We start from the raw sequence: 6,131 nt of genomic DNA on the forward strand, positions 1-6,131 counted from the left end.
GCCATACTTGTTTAGATCTTTAGTTGATCCTCTGTCCCCAAACGTCCCTTCTAACAGAGCAATGAAATAGTCTTATAGTCAACAACTTAATGTCATGCCATTCTACTTACTCGGTCACCCAATATTTATAACGATCATCTAGTGACTGCAAGGCAACATGGGAGATATAAGGTGAATCCAACCCCTCATAGTTAAGACATAGAGACTTCACTCAGTGGATCATTTAAAGTCAGTCAATGTTAAGGAGGTACAAAATATTATAACACACCTAAAAATAACTGCAACATCAGGTAGAACAGGGAATACTTTAAGAAAATGCAGATAGTACAGAACAGATTACTTTCAATGTTGGAAGAGAGGAACAACAGAAATTGAATGGGGGTAATTAGTAGACCTTAATGATGAGGTAAATTTTGAATATGGTAAATTACGACTTTCTAATTGTGGTATGAGTAAAGAGAAAGGCGGGAAATGGGAGGTATAAGCATAAAGATCAAGAAGAAGTTTAGGCCATAAATTAAGATTCATGATAAGATTCATGCCAAACGATAAGTTACATACCAGACTTTGAATTTTATATGATGGGAAATGGGAAAGCCACACTGACAATTTTTATCCAGAAGAGAGCAACATCAATTATGAATGGCAAAAGGGAGCCCAACCAGCTTTCAGAATCTAGGCTTTGAATATATTAAGAGACTAGTTTCGGAGTAGCTGGAATGAGAGCAAAACCGGCAGGAAGGCATTTCTTAACTGCAATTCCAGGCCTTGGGTCCAAGATTGATATTCACAGGTTCTACTTAATGGATGCTAACTGTGTCATTTGGTCTGGCAAATTGTATAAAATAGTGAAATAATAAAAATTACCTGCAAAATGAGGGGAAACTTTTTTTTTTTTAGAAAGAACGAAAGAAGACAAAGAATGCAATGCAACCTAATAGTACTATTAATATTGTCAGATATTTAAACCTGATCATTAGGATTGTGTAATTAGTAAAATTAAATAACATGGTTCTGAATTACATCTAAATATCTAACACAATGTATTTTTAATACTCAAGGAACTGTATATCAGTGTTCCTAAAAGCAAAGCCTTCTTGGACAAATGTTCATGAGATCTATAGTAAGCTTAATTAACACACATAAACATTTCAGCTAAGATTTTACATTACAAACTACGGAGATACAATATTTCACAAGTTTGCTTTAAATTTTTAAAAAACATATTGAAAATTAAAACTACCACAAGTTTCTTCTCATCAAATTTCCAAATCGAATTAATATATTCTGTACACAAGTTTCTGTATACGAATACCACAAATTTTACCTAAAGTAAGAAGTATATTTTTTTCATATAGCTGAAAACTCTATTTGTAAGTACTTACATATCCGATTAAACAATTAAAAACACATACACAAACCTAACTCTAAAATAAAAAGGAATTTTAAAGAATACTTAATTGTTCAATTAAATTATAACTATCCTATAAATGATCAAAAGACTATATGATAATCTACTTCATTATATCATCCGTACAAAATTTTTATACACTTCAACTAAACTACTATTTAAAAAACTAAAGTATAATGAGCTGATTTTTGTTCTCTTAAAACTTTAACATAGTTCCCTTAAGTAAACTTCACATGTACCTTGATGAATTAATGACAGGATTTCACTGAAAAATAAACTAAAAAGGAGACTTCTCTACATAATTTACTTCAAAATTATTTACACAGAAAATGAGTCTAAACATCTTATCCTCTCCATCGTCATTTCCTCTTATATGCAGTTTACTTAAACTGAAGAAACTGTTTCCAAATCTAGCTGCTAAGAAACAAAAACTTCTTTGAAAACACTCCAGATAAGTGAGAAAAGGTGGGTCAAAGGACAAAATATCTTATATATAGTTCCCGGAGTACATATGAGATTTATACTCAACATGAGACTAACATTTGCCTTGGAATCTGGCCTATAAAGCTGACCAAAGATTTGCAGCAAGCAAGGGTAATACCAGATCAGATCATAAACATCTCAAGGTACCACACCCATTTATGGTACCAAAAGCTACATACAATGCTTGCATGGGTCTTGATAAATTGATAATTTGATCATTCTCTTTATGGTATAGAAAGTCTTAATAAATAACAGACACATTACAGGAAAATCAACATTTCTAAGAATGTATTTCAGAAAATGATCAATATAACCATAATTATGGCACTTGAACTCAAGAATGTTACACTTTTCAGCACCAAAATAGTGATGTAACCAATTATTTACTTTTGTTGTCTATGTAGAATATTGTGATATAGTATTATTAGCTCTTGTTTGTTTTTAAATAGTATAAATTAGCCTTGCACCTAACTACTAGTAACAGAACAAAAAGGCTCTCCCTGAATAAAATTAAATGTAAGAAATAAATCAATAAGAGCTATAAAAATAGATCCTTATATGTTAAGAATTACACATATTTGTCACTCTACTCAAATTTTATATTTAAAACATATTTTTAAATTGGATTTTTTGAAAGAGTTGTTTTTAAAAAACTTTCATTAATTGACTATTTAAACGTTTACGAAGTTCCATTAATATACATGAGTTAAGAAAAAAACTTTAAATACACATATTCACTACGTTTTAGATCCCAAGAATAATGTTTACACAAAAATTTGGCAGTGTAAAGTCTGTGGACTCAAAGCCAATAACAACCTAAGGAGGCTGAACCTGGTTAATAAGCAAATTTTCATAGTACAACTAACATTGTGTAAACAATCCAAAGCAGTTAATATTTATAGGATAATCACAGTATATTGCATATCAGATTAATTGAAATATAATTTTATGAACACTTGATATGTTTGTGCTTTCTCAGCTGTTGATAGTCAACAGGTTTCTTTTTAGCTATAATTTTTGAGAGAATTTATTCTCTTAAACACCATGACCTTAGGGAGAGAAATCCTTTAAATCCCCATCTCTATAAGCAAGAAGCCAGGAGGCAGGAGACAGGACCCTGTGGGACCTGAGTTACCAATTTCACCAAGTTCAGAATCCAGTTGGAACCAAACTGGAACTTAAAAGACTGTCAAAGGGCTTACTGAGAATAAAAGTATTACTACACGTTTCAAGGTCTACAAATATCCTCTATAATCATAATGCCTTTGAGAGCTCTCCTTAGCAAAGAAAATATTCCACAAACTCAAACTTACCTACCCACACAGTCCAGGTGAAACTCCTCTAAGCAATTCTCCAGGGCAATACTGAGAAGACATTTCTCTCAGTTCACTCTCTGTGTCAAGTGACCTTTGGTGTATCCACAGAAAAGGTGGGACTGGAAGCTTCGGTTTCAGCAAGTACTTCACTGAACAAAGTCTCTCCCTGGGTTTCTCTGAGGCGTTAAGTAAGACTTCCTTTTCTTGTTAAGTGAATAAACACAGCCTCCACTACATTTCCGACTCTTCCCTAGGTTAGCAAGATAAAGCTTTAAAGGGTACAGATGATGGCTAACACTGAGAACCTACTATGTGCTCTAAGCTGACACTAAACACACATTATTATAACTCCCATTTTAAAGAGGTGAAATCTGAAGAACAGAGGTTAATAGGCAACTTATGGGGAATTCCAGATACAGCAATACAGTCAACTAAGCTAATGAAGAAGATTTTCCACTATAAATACATAAAAAAAAAAAGATTTTAAAAAAGAGTGTAACAAAATTTAAAAATATACAGCTTTACTTGAAATAAAAAAAAAAAAATCCCTTGATACAAATCCAAAAATAGAACTGATGGCCAAAGTGGTAAGCAGAAAAGCAAATACTTCCAACTATGGCTGCCAGGAATGATCACTGGAGTCTCCTTAGTGCTTAAGGCTAATTGAAATTGGTAAGATGCCCCTTCAAGAAGAGATCAGAATATAGAGCTCTCTCTCAAGAGAGAAGAGTTAAGCTAGATTTCTGGCCTCACTTTCCTCCAATACAGTATACAATCTGCACAACTGTATGTAGAAGCCCTGGTGCCCATGTAGGGACAGAGAAGAGGTATTAGGGGTACAGGGTATAAAACTGGTACTGAGGTCCCTCTATAAAACCAGAGCTGACTTCAAAGGGCTACTATCACAATTAAAGATGGTGAAGTAAGAGGATAAATCCACCCATTGTCTTAGATTTCAAGGGAGCTGGTCTCTGAGAATCTGAATGAGAAGGCAGGAGAAATGTTACAACTAGAAATTAAAACTCTAAGCCTGTGTCACAACAGTGTTGAAGTTTGAGTCTTATTTGTACAAGAATCTCCAAGCTAAGAAATTAAGATAAATTTAGTCCTGGGCTATCTGGAATGAGAAACTGGAATGAACAAACACAAAACAACTTTAAAATAACACTCCATAAACAAGGCCACATGGGATTTCTACAAGCTGGACAAACAAAACTAAACGAAAACAAAAACAAAAATAAATGGAGAAATTACAAAGTATGTGGGAAAATAATTTACTGTGATGATTGAACGTTAACAGATATACCAAACAAAAAATTTTGTATTCGACTATTTTTTCACTATGAAAATGCCCCAATAAAGCATAATGATTAAAGAGATGGAGTAAGAAAATAACCTATAAAGAATAGGGAACTGAAAAAACAGGTAGGTTTTACAAAAACCAAACAATTTTTTTTAAAGATATGCACATTTCTCCGCAAAGAGCACCCAGAGTTTTCATCAGTTTCTGTAACTTAAAAAGAAAGTAGCTATAGATAGATATCTATCACTACAGATAAAATTTTTTAAACTTATATAGAAAAGCAGTAATCAATGCCAGAAGTCAATCATTTGGCAGAATCTATTCCACACCAACTTTTCCTCTCTACCATCTCTCAAGATCCTGACCACTCTGCCCAGCGACACTCCATTCCCGGAAATTCTGACTCAACCCTCAGGCCATTCTAAAGATCTCCAGCACCCTTGCAAAAAAGATGAAGTGAAAACGATGACGTGTCACTAAGAACCTTAGGACTGAAGGATTTTACTCCCCAGTTGCCATAGTGCTGCCAGCAGACAGCCCTCAGCTATCAGCCTTCTTGAGAATCGCCTCGGGTGAAGAGTCTCCTCTTACGAGCTCCTGCTCCCTTCTCAGGGCAGCCTACATCCAAAGATGGGCTGACATATGGAATATGAAGACTTAGTCCCCTCTCCCCAGCTAGAAACAGTGCTGAAAAACCATTCTAGCTTCAAAATTCCCGCAAGGTCAGATCTCCACTGAGACTGCATGGCAGCCTACCTTCCCCTCTGCCCAATACTGGTTTCTTCTTTCCCTTCCTTCCACAGGGGCTGATCCCAAGAGCACTTTCTAATAAAATTCCAGAACACTAATTTCCAGCTCAGAGTTTGTGTCCTGGGGAACAAAGTCTGCCCGCAACAGAAGAACTAAAGGTAAAAATGAGCAAGATAGGGGGCAGCATTATCAAGGGAGTGAGAAGAGAAAAATAATGAAGTCTTGAAACCAATGGCGAGAACAGCATAAAGTACTATTAATATATATTACCTCTTTGGTGAGAAGACAAGTAGCAGAAAGGAAAGCCTTTTTTCAAAATGAAAAACATAATCATAAAATTCCAACCTTAAAATGTCAATGTATCATTTTGAAGAGTCTCTCTGAAGCCCATGGGTCTGCTAAATGCCAAAAATGTTGCTGTTTGGAAAAAGGCTCATTTATTCTTCTAAGACAGTCATTTCCCTAATAAGTTAAGAGGTATATTTAATACCCTGCTGTTAAACTAACAGAATTCTGACATACCTTTTGGTTCTGAATCTTTGGTAAAGATGTTAAAGATAGTTTTAAAAAGCCTAATCTGGTAGACGCTGGTATTTGACGAATCATTATCCAGAATACTCATAAAAAAACTGCATGCACTAAAACCTTAATCATTCATATGCGCACTCAAGATACCAATGACATGGGCAAATCTAAGCAAAGTTCATGGGTATTTATCGATTCCCTATCCTTCTAAGATAGGGCAGCTAACAGAAGTAGGAATGAGAAATACGTTTGGAACATTATAGATTTGATTACAGCACACTTTTCCATAATTACTGAAGAAATTGCACACACACACATTTCTCTGCTAGTAACTTTTCCCTAC

At 34.6% G+C, this 6,131-nt stretch overlaps 1 protein-coding gene across 5 annotated transcripts in view; it reads right to left on the minus strand.

Moving 5' to 3' along the window:
• The window catches only part of EPS8 (epidermal growth factor receptor pathway substrate 8), a 152,264-nt gene that overhangs the window by 89,713 nt on the left and 56,420 nt on the right, over positions 1-6,131 (minus strand). The window lies entirely within an intron of this gene.

Source organism: Pteropus alecto, unplaced genomic scaffold (assembly GCF_000325575.1).
Source record: "Pteropus alecto unplaced genomic scaffold, ASM32557v1 scaffold103, whole genome shotgun sequence".
In the NCBI taxonomy this organism is placed as follows: domain Eukaryota; kingdom Metazoa; phylum Chordata; class Mammalia; order Chiroptera; family Pteropodidae; genus Pteropus; species Pteropus alecto.